This window comes from Peromyscus maniculatus, chromosome 16 (genome assembly GCF_049852395.1).
Source record: "Peromyscus maniculatus bairdii isolate BWxNUB_F1_BW_parent chromosome 16, HU_Pman_BW_mat_3.1, whole genome shotgun sequence".
Lineage (NCBI taxonomy): Eukaryota > Metazoa > Chordata > Mammalia > Rodentia > Cricetidae > Peromyscus > Peromyscus maniculatus.
In genome coordinates this window covers 5,768,322-5,784,431 of record NC_134867.1, presented here as the reverse complement: position 1 = coordinate 5,784,431, position 16,110 = coordinate 5,768,322, and positions in this window count along the sequence as shown.

Genomic DNA, 16,110 nt, shown 5'->3' with positions numbered 1-16,110 from the left:
CTCCTTTTCTATATCCATCATGATGCCTGAGCCTTGGGAGGAGGATGTATGATATAGACATCCCATTTAGGGCTAAGCATTCTGAAGTTTCTAAGCCTCTGCCCCTTGAGTACATTTGGGTATTTGTGAATATCATCTATTTCTGAAAGCATCTTCTCTGATGATTGTAGAGAACAGCATTCTCTGTTTTATATAAAATGACACGTCTCTCAGTGTGGGTCTACTACTATGTCCATTTAGCAGACTAATAGTAGTAGATTCTTCCTAGGATAAAACAGTTTAACTTTTATAATTGTTTTACATAGAAGTTTGCTACAGTTTAAATGAAATATTTTAGGTAATATGTAAGATTTCCTAGATATTTTCCATTTCAATGTAAGTAAAGGAAAATATTAAGTTATATGTAGGTGGAAATTGAGATCCTGGCTATTATAACTGAGGAACAAGTCTCAGCTTGTAATAGTACTCTCCTGAAGTCCTATGGAGAAGTTGGTAAATCCTTTCCCCATGTTTTCACTGAAATGTGTGGGTTAATTAATACAATCATTCAATATGAATGATAAACTATTAATATGAAGATAATGAAATAACTTACTGGAAAATTATCCCTTCTTTTGCTTGTTGTATGACCGAGTAGTCAAAAGTTCCTCATTCAATTCACACCACTTTCAGATGAAAGCTATATCCACTCTTGTACAATAAACTGTCATTCAAAAACTGACCAGTATGCATTCGTGTGCAGAACTTTCCTTTTTTGCATTATTCATATCCTAAGGCTATTGATCTTTTGCCAAACCTTGCTGCAGTACCCCATCTATTTTCCTCCATCTATTTCAACTGATAGACTGTATTTGACCTTTGCTTTGCTCTGTAATTTCATTTCCCTGCAGTTTCTTATAACAAGTATGTCTATGACCATAAATCTCTTCTTGAATGTAGTTCTTGAGTTAACTATGGTTTTAATAGAGCATATTCCCTTATTTATCACAGTTTAATTTTGCAATATTTCTAAATGTTTGTGTTAATGCTATAGATTTAATAATAGTCTTCTTTGTTTTATTCACCAAAAATATCATGTAATCATGATTTCTCTTAATATGTGTATTATAAGATTTTGAAAGCTCTGAAAAAGTTTATCATTATAATAATAGATGTTTTATTACCAATTTTGCTACCATATGTGTTTCTATTTTTCAGAAATGTTTCACCATATTATGTAAATCCATTAGGAAGAGTTCTGTTTGGAATCATGGTGATAGAGGGAAGTTTGTGTGCCACTGTATATGAAATTATACATTTTTTACATTGCATGCTGATTTCTAAAGGCGTACTTTCCCTTGCCATTAGTTATTCAGTTTTCCAACTGAACTCTGAGCTAACAAAACTCTATTCACACTTCTTACAAACCAAAATAAAGGACTATTCAATTTCCTGAGCATTCAATTGCTACTATATTAAATGAAGATAATATTAAGTGTACTTAGAGATGGTGGGTTTGTTAATAAATGTGCCTTCCTCAGATTTTCAAAGATCCTTAGAAGTATTACAAATACCTCAGTGGTTTTAATTTAAAGGCACCTCTAATAGATTAAAGGAATATTTGTACTCATTAAAATGTTAAGTTATACAAATGAAGGGAAGCCAGAAAATTTTTTTTTCTGAACAGAATCATCTTCAGCCTTCATCTCTGTGCGTACCAAAGTCTAATGTCATGTGGACTCATGCCACTACCAAAGGGAATTTTGATCTTTGTAATGTGATCAGGGTCTATATCACAGGATGTGTCTTTCACTTCATGATCAAGTTTTAGAGTCAGATTTAATGTTCTAATGCATTTAATTACAACCAAAGGAGATTATTGTTCTTTAAGTGATATAAAGGAGAGAGAATACCAACAGGGGAGGGGATAGAGGATGTAGTAAATAAATAACAGAGAATGTTCCTGGAATTTAGATACCACACAGTAACTAGACCTGGCTGCCCTCTAGACACCTTCTATAAAATTTCACAGGGCCTTGCTAGGTGATAAATAAATGTCAGGGTAAGGCAGATGAAACTTTGTTGAAATGCACCTAATTTTTGGCTTCATTAGCAGTCATGGAAGTGTGTATCAATATCAAAATTCCTCCTCTGTATATCAGGGATAATTGCATAGTTTTACTTATTATCTTTAATCATTGAGATTTATAGGTACTTTATTGTGGTAATATTTTATTTGTGCCCTAACAAAAAAAGCTTGCCTCAGGATCAGAGGAAAAAGCCAGCCACTATATTAAACACAGAGGTCAGGCAGTGGTAGCACATGCCTTTAATCCCAGCATTAATTAGCCATAGAGGTCTGGAGGTCTGTATAGACAGGAAGTGATGGAGCTGTGAAAAGAGGAAGTAATGTAGCTGGGTGGACAGAGGAAGTAAGATGGCAGGGCACAGAAAGGTACACAAGGCATGAGTGAACAGGAAGTAGCTCTCTTGGGCTGAAGATTTCCTAGCAGTAAGAACTTGTGGGTGGCTTGTTCTGTTCCTCTGATCTCTCAGCTTTCACTCCAATATCTGGCTTCAGGTTTTTTTATTAATAAGACCTTTTAGGATTCATGTTACATCTGGCAACTCAACATTTTTGGCACGAATTTACTAGATAGCTGCTTGCCTGAACAGAATCATCTTCAACCTTGGCTAAGTTTCTGTTGCAGCCTCTCTGCAGAAAACTCCCCAGGACCAGGCTCCAAACATGCTGGAATTAGCTGTTTTCTATGTTCCCCTGAACAAACAGCTGGCTCTCTAGTTTCTTCCCTTTGGCTCTCTCTGGATCCCCATCTTGGACTGATATCACACTGGTTAGCTGCCTTGAAACCCTCTTAGACTTCTACTGTTCTACAGAGAAGCAGTCAGCCTCACATCTGAATCATCACTGCCAGCAGATTTGGTGAGTTAATTAAGATATCTTTAAAGGAAAAATTAAAGAGAATTTTTCTCACATTAAAAAATGGGAAACATTTTTATAATAGAAGGCGTTTGGTCTCTGTTTGGTGACACATTAGACAGTCTGAAAATGGAACAATTTAATTTGAAGATTTATATAATGTTAATTGTGAATATTATTTATTTGATCATTTTTTGTTTTATCATTAAGAAGGTTGGTTGATATGATTGCCAAGATAAAAGTTTTAGAAAAACCTGTTAAAACAGATCATAGAGATATTCAGACCCAGACAGAAGAATTTCAAGGTGAACCTATCTCAGCATTGCATTATAAGGTTACAGAGAAACAGCCTAAGATTTTAAAAAAGCCAACCTTAATCTATCTGGTAACCTTACAGGAACTACCAAAAGCCCAGTAAGCTGATTGGACTCCTGTGCAAATGTTAGATCTGAGGAGATTGAATCTCTGGCTTTTGAAAATGCCAATGCACTATGCAAAAGGATAATTAGGCCATCAAAGGCAAGATCAGCACCCTTAGAGGAATGGATCTGAGATAGAATTAATATTGAATCTCATTACCATGATGATATTTGGATAGGAGAAGTGATCTTCAGAGGTTTGAAGAAAAATAGTAAAGTCACATGATTCAAATGTGGTAAACAAGGTCATCTAAAAAGGGACTGTAAACAGGTCATTCCTAGAAACAATGTTTTTCCAAGGAAAGATGGCAACAGAATGCCCCTTCCTTCTGCAGTATGTAGAAGGTGTGGCAAAGGCAAACACTGGACCAACAAATGTAGATCAACAAAGGACCAACAAGGTAATCCTTTGCCTTTGCCTGCAGGAAATGCCCTAAGGGACCTCTCGCAGACCCCATGACAAATTCAGCTCAGTCCTTTCCTGCCATCATGTAAGAAACTCCTTCCCAGAGCAATTAAAGAACCTAATGCCTATTGTAAAAAACCATACTGCCCTGGATAATTGAACAGCTGTATAAGAGAGAACAAAAAATTATGATTATTGAGATTTAATCTCTAGGACCCCTTCCCTCTTCAAACACTGCTTTTATCTTCTCTGACCTTGTCCAAAATCTTCCAGCGCTCCTTCCATAGGGGCTTGTCTTTACTTTAAAAAAATACAGAGATAATTCCCTACCTGTGTGTTGTCTCCTCCGGATTTCCATTTGTGACCAATATGACTGGCATGTGTTTTCATAACATCCCATCCATACCATAAACTAAGCCCAAGATTGTCTCCATCCTTTCCAGCTAAACAAGCATTTTAGACACCACAGCTGATGCAGTGGACCTTAGACTACATTTAGCAAACATGATAGGGAAATCTTCACTGCACATTCCGAAAAAGACAGCCATGTGTCAGCTACTACAGAAATTGAGAAGGAAATTTTTAAACAATTTATTCAAATATTTTCTTAAAGAGACTTTTGCTACTGACAGTGATCTTGAATAGCTAGGTCATCAGTCACCCAGAAGAAATTTTTGTTGTTGTTGATGAACAGCCTCCACTTCCAGCCTCTGAGCTTGTTCACACTGAGGAACTGAACTCTGACCAATTCCCACCCTGAAAACCTTCACCCTTGAAAAACTCCACCCCTAAGAAGCCCTATATAAGTCCTGTACCTGTTCAGTTGGGAGCTGCCTTTTTCTACCCTGGCAGTGGCATCTACTCTCCTGAATTCCTCCCTCCCAATAAATCTCTTGAATGAGTTTTAGTTGAAGACCTTCTTTAACCAGTGTTGCTGGACAGACAAGTAACATTTTTTTGCCTAAGCAAGAGCAAACAGCTCCATTATTTCAGGGGCTTCCCCACCCCACTTAGCACAGTGAAGCAGAGAATTAAAAACTTTCACCAGAGAAACAAGCAATGGACATCTTAGCAGGGAAACTCTCTTAGCAGAGTGGAGAAGAACTGAGCTTTAATGGCTCTCTCAGAGAGGAGCAGGATTTCTACATTCCTTCTGGGAAACCATCCCCCACTGGACCATAGCTATAGGTATAGCCCACCTTCTGAGAGATAAGATGCCTTTCTGTTCAGAGCTGTAAGTATAGCCTGGCTTCTGACAACTGGGATACCTTTCCCTTCACAGCTATAGTATAGCCTGGCTTCCAACAGCCAGGATAACTTTCTCTTTAGAGAAGTAGATATAACCTGGCTTCTGGCAGGCAGGATACCTTTATCTTCAAAGCTGTAGTTATAGCCTGGTTTCAGACAGCTAGAATATCTTTCCCTTCCATTCTATAGGTATAGCCTGGCTTCCAACAGCAAGGATACCTTTCCCTTCCAATCTGTAACACTTAGAGGTATAGCCTGGCTTCTGTCATTCAGGATCCCTTTCTCTTCAGAGCTATAACACATACAATCTCAGCTATCAGCTTTGAAGTTGTTCTGGATGTAGAATTTTGAAGAACCAATAATGGAGGCATTCTGAGAGACTGGATCACTTGAGCTACTTGTCTTTATTAGTGTCTCTCCTTTTATTTCTGAAAACACATAAACTTTTAATTGTAATATATGTATTTGCATTAACAAAAGGATGAAATTTGCAGTATGCACAAGTTAGTTAAAGATGATTTTTTTTTTTTGGTTTATGTTTGAGCAGGTAAAAGGCATCTGTTAATTTTATAAGTTTATTTAGACCGTATAGCCAAACCTTCCCCTGCCTTCCCTGCCTTATGGAAGGATGGAAATTAATAATAAGTTGTGAGGACTCTGTAGCCAATAAAATTTATTATATCTCATCCAGTGTCATAACTGTTCCCATATTGAGGGATTAGCTTGCATATCACCTGATTTTTTTTTTTACTTTTTCCATCATGTCCACAGCCAAAATCCTTAAGAGGTATCCCCCAATCAAAACTGACCTTTTTTAATTTTGAAGAGAACCATAACTTTCTGTGACCTGTGGAAACAAAGGCATAAACTTCCCCCACAATATAACATATTTTCTGACTTCCATTTTGAAGTTAAGACATTTAAAAATATATAGGGGTATTATTTTAGCAGTTTCTGTAATTCAGTGTCTCTCAGAAGCTATTGTTTTTTGTACATTAGCATTTAAATAATATAAAGTCAACAAAGTACCATACAGAAGCCAGACACCCTGTGTATTTCCCATCTTTATGTGGCTTATTTTTTTTATAGTGCTTTATTCTTTCTTTAAATACTTTGTTATTTTTAAACTATTTTTTCTATGACTGTCTATATCTGTTTTCTTTTCTTTCTCCAGCATCTCAGCCCATTTTTAAACATATGTCTGTTCAGAGGTTTTCTTAGTCTAGACCTGCTTTTACTCAGCACCTGCAACTGTGCAGTTGCAATGGTGTCTGATGCATTATCCAAACCTTAGACTGCGAAGCAGCCAATACATGGCTCTCTTGGCTGGTGCTGCTCCGCTTGGTTACCTGAGGGCCTAGCCTCCTGTCAATGGTACTGGCTGGGAGCTGTATTTACTGCCCCAGTTCTGGGAATTTTCTCAGTTGGAGCAGCAGGCATTTTTACCCAGCACACCAGCTGATCAGATTTTCTGCTACACAACAGGGCCTCTTTAAAGAGCTGTACCTCCCACTGCTGCCAGCAGTGGTCCTGTGTGTGTACCACATGTTGTACACCATATGTAGCTGGAAATTTCTTAGGACTTCCAGCTCCCAAATAATGACAGGGAGAAGTCTTAGGAATTAGGAAACCTTGGCTTTAGCTTAGCTTGTCCCACTAGCTCTTATAACTTAAATTAACCAATTTATATTAATTTACTTTTTGCCTCATGGCTTTTTACCTTTCTTTCATTCTGCATGTCTGACTCCATTTCTGTGCCTTGATTATCTCCTCCTACTTACTCTCTCTTTGCCTGGAAGTCCCACCTTTATCTCCTGCCCAGCTATTGACCATTCAGCTCTTTATTAAACCAATTACAGCAATATACCTTCACATAGTGTACAAATATCACACAATACCTTTTGATGTTTTATTGAGTTTATCTCTATCATTCTGAAGGATTCCTTACTTTTTGATTTTGGGGTTAGAGTATTCATTATTCTGTCCTGATTTTTGTGCATATTTGATTGGATTATCATAAGATTTCTTCATTGGGGCTTTTTCTTCAGGTTTCACATCATCAAAATCATCATTGCCTTCTTCATCATTTCACCATAATTACCATCATCTTCATCAACAACTTTGCTCTCTTCTGAAGAATCTTGCTATCACTTCCAGGGCATTTCCTTTTCCAGATACAGGAAAAAGTTTTATGTCCTCCTCATCATCATGATTTTCTTACTCTGCTTCTTGCTACACAGCCACTAACTGCTATCCTCCAATATACAGAGGCCCTGAGCCACACTTCAAACTTAAAGTCACAGATCGCATATTTTCAAATATTCCCCAACACAATGGTGTCCAATTCATCTTTCACCCAAACCTCTAAACATTCCATTCTTAATAGTAACTAGTGCTCATTTTCATCATTATCTACCACACAGTGAAATTTTTGGTCCGACTTCATTGACAACAAATAGGTAGTCTATATCCTCAAAATGTTAATGGCCATATCAACTGAATCTTTCATGAAGTGATGACACTCACTTTGGTGTGAGAGGAACTGGGGTTGGATAACTGACTGGTACTCTTTCAAAGAGATGGACAAGATGGAATCATGCCAGGAGAGGCTTCCACAACACTCTGTTGTCCTTTTACTTTTCTTATCATCTTCAGATGTGAGTTTGGCATCTAAAGGACATTATCATTTTTATATGCATATATATCATAATAGAAGCTCAAGATTGGCTTTATTTTATGTTTCATCTTCCATTCTGTTACTCCCAGTTTCTCATGTAGACTCCCATATAACAGTTCACAAATGTATCATTACCTTGCTTTTTAATGTGCTTCAAATCTTTCCCTTGCTTTGATCAGCGTTAGCACTCACTAGGCATCTCTACCTTCACTGCTATTTGGGTTTCACCATTTTCCTACACCTCTTTACTAGAAGATTATTCTGTAATTGTAACTTGATAAATATTTCCTTCTATACTGTATAGTCCATAAAATAAAATTTTATGTTTTTTTTTCATTGTTTGTTTTTTATTGTTGTTAACATTTAAATTTTCATTATGTCTAACTATTTTAGATGGTACTGTCCCACATAAAAATACTTTCTTACAAGAATTTATTGTATTTGAAGTATTTCTTAAATCAATAGCTTTCAAAATAGGTATAAATAAAATATGTAAAATTAAACTTCTTTAACTCATTAAGGGTATGCAGAGCCTCTTTCTCTAACTTTGCTCTCCCTCTGAACTAATAATGACCCTTTTTTAATCCATATGGATTTTGATATCATATCTTGAAAGCATACTAAATAGCACACTAGCATTTTATATTAATACAATAGTGTATCTTGCACACATGAGCTAGCTCATGCCAGCTGTCATAATTCAGGATTGTATTATTTTCTATCCTTCTGTATTATAAGCCATGTATAACAATTACTATTATTTTTGTTGTTCTCTGAGCATTTTTCCTCCTGATCTTCCTGTTTTACTTTTGGTAGAATTAATTAAAGTTAGTTGAAAGAATTACTCTGGGAAGCATACCAAAGGTTGATCTGTGTGCATCTCCTCTCATCCCTATCATTCTTACCATGTTGCTACTTTAAAGGAAAACTGAACTGATCAAAATCTTAGTTCGATAGTATAGGCTGCAATACTCAAAGCTTTCTCTAGAATTTTTGAAGTCAACTTTAAAGAGAGAAGGAAAGAGTGCTTCATTTTAGTCTTTAAGGTTAAAATTCTTGAGCTGTAAGTTTTTCATCATTTTCTGGGCAATATTCTGCCAGGGAAGAGAATAAATTGGCATGCAGGGAAGTGGATGAAGAGCTCTGGATGCACTGAAGTGTTTCCCTGGTTTCGGGGGCTCAGCTCCAATGTTGCTTCTCTCCTGGATCTGGTGTTCAGTCTTCTTTTCTATTAATACAAGCTTTATCAGAATCCCTAAAAGAAATGCTTTTGGTCAACCCTGTGGGATCTAGCCACTACAGAGAGGCATATCTTTAGTGCTTAAGTAATCATACATTTCGATGTAATTCAGCTCATTAGTGGTGTCACTGGCCTCTAGAGTCTATATAGTTTGCAACTTTTATCTGCCCATTTCTATCAAGTTTTCCTCAGCTCTAGCACAGCAAAAATTTTAATTATATGATATTATTTCTGGATTAAATAAAATAGAATTTGCTGTATTTTAGTTCTGTATCACTAATTTTGAATCTTACTCAATTATTTATTCTTAAGCTCAAATGTATCATTAAGATGCCATAGAAATGGATTAATAGTTAGAAATTCGTGCTATTGCAGAAGCTCTGGGTTTGGCTCCCAGGATGCACATAGCCACTAATAACCACCTGTAACTCCAGTTGCAAAGGATTCAACACACTCTCCTGGACTTCTCTGGCACTGCATAAACACAGTGCATGGGCATACATGCAGGATATATATATATATATATATATATATATATATATATATATATATATATATATTTTAAACTAACAATAAATAGATAAATAAATCAATTTTCTAAAATATCATAATAAATAAACATACTAGGATTAGTAAAATGTTTTTGATAATTCACAAACACGTGATTAATCAGAAATAGTGACAGCAAATAGAGTTCTTGTAACACTTTTTTTCACCATATTATATTTTTCCCTCAGTTGTAGGAAAAATTCTATCTTGACATACTGAAATAGACTAAACTTTAAAAATTATAAGTAAAATATATCAAGAAGAACAATTTTGACATCACTTTAATTTATAACAGCTGAAGACTAGCAAGTTAACACTGTAAACTATATTTTTACTTAACATATTTTAGATATGAACTGTGTTTTATTGAAATCAAATATGCATCCACATTTTATGAATGGAAGAAACTATATGTTGATTTTCAACAACCTAAATTACATTAGTCATGAATTCTTGGCCAGTTAGAAAGAATAAGTTTATGACAACAGTTTTCATTTTTTATTTTTAATATATGTATCAAAATTAAAACATCTCATGATCACATAAGAGTTTTGGATAGATCATTAATAATCTATTGATAATTCTCTAACAGTGACTATATTGACAGTTTTATGCCTTTTTTCATTACAATTTCAAGAATTTCTTTTCGGACTCTCAGCACGTTTTTTGAAAACAATCATTTCAGAGGCAAATGTACTTTTTTTTTTTTTAAAAAGATGTAAGGTTAAGATTCTGGAATGTTCCATTCAGGTACAAGCTACACATATGTATGCCTTTAAAATGTTGTGGAATTTTTCCAGCAGTGAAAAGGCAGTGTCAGGGCAGTACGGTAGATGTTTTATTAAAGCAAACATCCAATCTGTATCTACAAACTTCTCTGTGTGTTTAGAGAAACTGTTAACCTAGAGAAGACAGAAACATCACAAATAATTCTGTTACTGTGGCAACATCAAGATAAACATACTAACAAAACCATAAAACCTATAGATTAACTTATACATTTATTATAACATATCTAGCCTTTTAATAGAATTAATTTAAAATTTCCTTTCTGATGGAAAATGTAAGACAATATTATTTTCAAACATTTTTCATTCTTAATAATTTTATAGACTTAAAGATGAGTCTGGGTATAGTGGTGTACCCTTTCATTCCTAGCTCTCTGGTAACAGAGGTAGGAGGATCTCTGTGAGTTCCAGGCCAGCCAAGCTTACAGGGTAAGAGTGAGATCTTGTCTAAAAAAAAAAAAGACAGAATGGAAGGAAGGAAAAAGAAAACAAGAATCTAAGAATCTATCATTTATGTTACATAAAGTTTTTCTATACCAGGCTGTGCTTGTGGTAGTCAACGGTGTATTTCTTTTACGAATCTATGACTTAGGTAGACAGCTTTTAAAATCAAATGAACAAAAATTGAAATCAAGTGAATTAAGTGGACTTGGCTAGTTATGGTTTTAGGGATTTTTCTACAAATGCCTACTTTTGCATTTTCTGCTGATGTTCCTTAAATTAACTGTTAAACTCAGTGTTCATCACTAGTGCTGTTGTGAGAAAATTGGTTGAATGACTTTCTCATCTCAAATTCCATTAAAAAGACATTTGCTCAGGTGAATTTAATCAAAGAAAACAAACTCATCTTGTGGTATTTCTTTTAAAGGAAACAGAATAAAAACCCAGAAGAAGAGGTTACCTCTAAGGCACATGCTGCAAAATTCCAACTGTCCTGTAGGTGATACTTCGTAAGTCACTGTGTGTTTAGGTCACCATCGAAATGATTCCATTTACATATTATAGACACAATTTATATTTATAAACATCTGCACTGTGTTTCATATTTTATACTTAATAGATTGTTTTCCTTTGAATATCAAGCATAGTATAAAGGGCTGTGTAAACAAAGATCAGTTACTCAAACCATCAGATACAGTGTGATTTAAACCTTTGTGAACTGAAATAAAATCTCACTATACAGCCCAGAAGGGTTCAAACTCACAATGCCCCTGCCTCCATCTTCTGTATATACACTGCAATTACACAAACCTACTAAGCCACTTAATTTTTTAAGTAAATCTTACTCCATCCTGATTTAATTCTGTGAATAATGTAGGATAAATTCAACCCTAAAATGGGATTCTATATAAATTTGTATGCTGTAATCATAAAGTATTTAGGAGTAAATGTATATTTCTTAAATGTGCTTGAGTTTTAAAACAACATTGACAGTTACTTATACAAATCTAAGCCAATTAAAACTGCCTTTGAAAATTTTTTTTCCAAAATGAAAACGCTAGAATTCATGAATGAGTAAAGAAAGGTTTCCTGTTTTTAAGCATATTATTTTCCATGGCTGACAGTTTTTCTTCTGTAAACAGAGTCTCTTGGGAGTCAATAGCATAATGAATAATAGTCATTAGTATCAGCCTGCATTTATATGTGTGGACACATTTTTCATGTCACTGGTAATCTGTTAGTATTTTGCAATACAATGAAAACCTATTTGGGTAGAAAATTACAGAGGCATAGAAAGGCAGATTATCATCTCCCAGGCAGGCTTTATTTATAAGGCAGTTCCTTCAGCAGTATCTCCCATTTGATGAGTTTAATGCAGGAGTGGAGGAATAAATGCTAAGTGCATTATGAAGACAAGGAGGGAGGTAATTATTGGTAAGGCTTTTGTTTTTATAATTAACTTCTTCTGAAAGGGGATAGTTATGAGAATAGTTTTGAATGATGCAAAATGCTCTGGGTTAAGAGGGCTTGGTACTTTCTGGTTTGCTGAAAGATATTAAATCAAAAGAGGCTTGATACATAAGGAAAACACACTTTTGAGGCAGCGAATGTTCTTCCTTTATTTAGACAAAAAGTCTGAGGGCGAAGGGAACAGAACAGCATCTTATTTTGTGAAATTGTAGCAGTTTTGAAACTCTTTCCTAATCAGAAACAGGTATTTTTAAGTATGCTGGCATGTCAATATTCACATAATTTACACTGTTAGAACAAGCCAAGCATTCATAGTACTCACCGTAGAGTGTATAATCTGATCTTTATAGCACTGCCATGAAAAAGCTTGGCCTGTTTGAAGAATTACACAGGAAAAAAATTCTGAGAGCTACCCTACTGTACTTAACTCATAGCAAAATTACCCCCTCGGTAACTGCTGGAGAAATTATGATCAATGCTGATGGTGGGTCCAGGACCAAGCAAGAAACAGAGGGTCTTATTAGCACAGAATAAATCAGAGGAGACAAGGAGCAGTTCTGATGTGTTTATGTCTGCATTTTATGGACATGGTTCATAGGCAAAATAATTCATTGGTTTTAAAATCAGGCAAATGAAATCAAATTTTTTCAGCCCAGTAAAAAAGACATGCTCTGGTGTCTTGTTGTATTCTCTGTGTGGAACTCTTTAAAGTATATTAATACTTTTTCTTCTAATATGAGTAGATACTGTTTTCATTGATAAAATGTATAGTATCAGATTCATATATATATAACGCTACAGATAATCTTAATATTTACAGAATAAAAGAAATTTAGTGTATTTGCTTCTGAATTCATTTCTCATTTCATGAATTTCCACATGAAGTAAAAACATTAAAAAGTATTCTGACATCTATATTTATTTTAATTTTAATTATTTAACAAAAACTTACTATGATTATTGCAATTTTCAACTATTTTCTTGAAGAAGAGTTATAAAATGAAGCACAAGGTAAAATTCTTAAATGTAAAAAGAATAATGATGATATCTGGTCTGTTGGCAATGCTGACTGAAACCTTGAGATATTCCTGTAGATGTGTGAGGAACATTTATATGTGAACTTGCAATCACGTGTGAAATCTCAGAATTAATATGGAACTTAGAGCTGGCAGAAGGAGAAGATGCACCTGTGTGAGAGTTTGCCCAGAAGAAAGAATATTGGAAACACCGGAATGTACCAAACACACACACACACACACACACACACACACACACACACACACACACACACACAAAATTAGGATAGATTGAAAGATAATGAGTCCCAAAGAGAGTAACATTATTAGGAACTATGGCCTTGCTGGAGTAGGTATGGCCTTGCTGGAGGAAGTGTGTCTACTATGGGGGTGGGCTTTGAGGTCTCTTATGCTCAAGGTATACCAGTGTCACAGTTCACTTTCTGTTTCCTACAGATCAAGATTCTCTGGCACTATGCCTACCTGCATGTCACCATGTTTTCCACTATGACAAATAATAGACTAACCTTTGAAACTGTAAGTAAACCTCAGTTAAATGCTTTCCTTTATATTTGCCGTGGTCATGGTATCTCTTCACACCAATAGAAACCTTAAGTAAGATAGGACTTGGTACCAAAGACTGGAGTATTGCTTTAATAGGCCTGAACATTCTTTGAAGAAATAAGCATGGTGGGACTGTGGATTAGAAAAGCAGTTGAGCCGGGCGGTGGTGGCGCACGCCTTTAATCCCAGCACTCAGGAGGCAGAGCCGGGCAGATCTCTGTGAGTTCAAGGCCAGCCTGGGCTACCAAGTGAGCTCCAGGAAAGGCGCAAAGCTACACAGAGAAACCCTGTCTCGAAAAACCAAAAAGAAAAAAGAAAAGCAGTTGAACATTAGAGAGCTACTTAATGGGCCATTCTAGTAGGAACATGGAAGACAGCTGTGTTGAGAGTTACTTGATGAACTATGGAGGCCTGGCTTAAGAGATTTCAGAGGAGAAGCATTTTAGGGTGTTGCCAAGAGATCATTCTTGTGAAGAATATGGCTGCTTTTTGCCCTTGCCCAAAATGTCTGCCTGAGACTAAAGTTTAATTGGCAGAGGAAATCTCAAATAGCCTAATGTAGACTCTGTTAGGTGTTAACTAGTATTTGTGCTCATAAAAATTTATAATGGAAAAAAGCAAGCTGAACAAGGGAAAATGCAAAATGTACAGACTGAGGAGAAAAGGAGCACCAGCAAGTGGAATAGAACTAAATGCTGTGTTCAAGGAGATCAACAGACTTTGAAATGGAACAAAGGGAGTGGTGACCTTGGTGCAAGATCCCACGCAGCTAAGTTTCCAACTTGTGAGGTCTTAAAGAAAAGCTTAGAGCCAGGCATGGTGGCGCATGCCTTTGATCCCAGAGCTCCAGAGGCAGAGGCTGGCAGATCTCTGTGTTTGAGCCCTGCCTGGTCTGCAGTTTGAGACTCAGGACATTCAAGCTTAGACAGTGAAAGAAACTATTGAAAACAGAAAGCTGGGGAAGATGTAATAGAAGAAGGGGTCCAAGTTCCAATGCCAGCAGCAGAATTTGGCAGCTTTGGTCATATGGTTCTGGCTTTAGAGTCAAGGAATGACTAAGGAAAGCTACTGAGGCCAGGCATATGTCAGGGGTGTCTGCATGGAGACCCTGAGAAGCCATTGTGTCAAGCTGTGAAGTTAAAACCTGGATGGCCTCAGAGACCCCAAGATGTTGGAGAAGACAGAGCCTGTGGGATACCTGCTGAGGAGAGAAGCTAACAGGAATGGAAACAGCCCAAGAAAAAGAAGTGCTATTTCCCTGCCCTGCTGGGTTCCACCTTCCTGAATGCTTAAGGGAAGATCCTTGTCTGTGTATCCTGCATAATGGGCATTAACAGCTTAGATGCAAGATTGTAAAACATTGTAGTGAACTTCTGCCCTCCGGGGTTCTCCATTGTGCTGTAAGCCTGTATTTAAGACCTCTTCCCTCCTTCAATAAACAGCATTCAGCATTAAATTAAAAATAAAAGAAACCAGAGGCCTTGAACCAGACCATTGACTTTGCAATGAACACTTGCAAGTAAAGATACATGGACAAAGGGGTACTGTGTGACTCGCTGGGCCACATGACAGCTTCCACAATGAGATTTTTCCTTTTTTTCTCTTAAATTTTATTTTATTTTATTTTATTTTGTGGGGGAGGTTGCAAGGGCAGAGGGAGGATACAAAGGGATGGGGAAATGAATGGGATCAAGATGTATGATGTGAAAGACACACAGAATAAAAATAAAAAGAAAATTTAAAACAAACAAACAAAAAAAGAAGTGTGTTTACAGTCAACAAAGCTGAAAAGAGTTGTAGCTGAAGAGAATTTTGACAACACATATGTAGATGCATAGTTTGAAGTTTGTCCAGCTGGTTTTCAGTCTTGCTTTGGTCCAGTTTTTCCTCACTCTGCTACCTTCCAAATATTTTAGAATGGTAAGGTATATCCTATGCCATTACATTTTTAGAAGCACGTGATCTTTTTTTTTTTTTTATTCTGATTTTACACAGGATTATAGTTAAGAGACTCCAAGAGTCTCAGAAGAGACTTTGGACTTTGAGCCAAGTTTGGGACTGTTATAGACTATGGGGACATTTGAAGTTGGACTGAATGCATTTTTGCATTGTGATATGGCTACAAGCCTTTGGGGTCTAGGGAGTAGAATGTGGCAGTTTAAAATAAAGTGGTCTCCAAAGGGAGAGCACTGTTAGGAGGCGTGGTAATGAGGGCGATGAGTGTCCAGTCCCAGATAATCCTCTCCCACAGTCCGTGGAAGAATCTACAGCTAGCTGGGAATTTAATCTTAGGAATATCAAAAGAATCTACACACACTGTGCTCTTTCAGTATATGAACTTATTGTTCTAAGTTAATTCTTCCTCTGCCTCT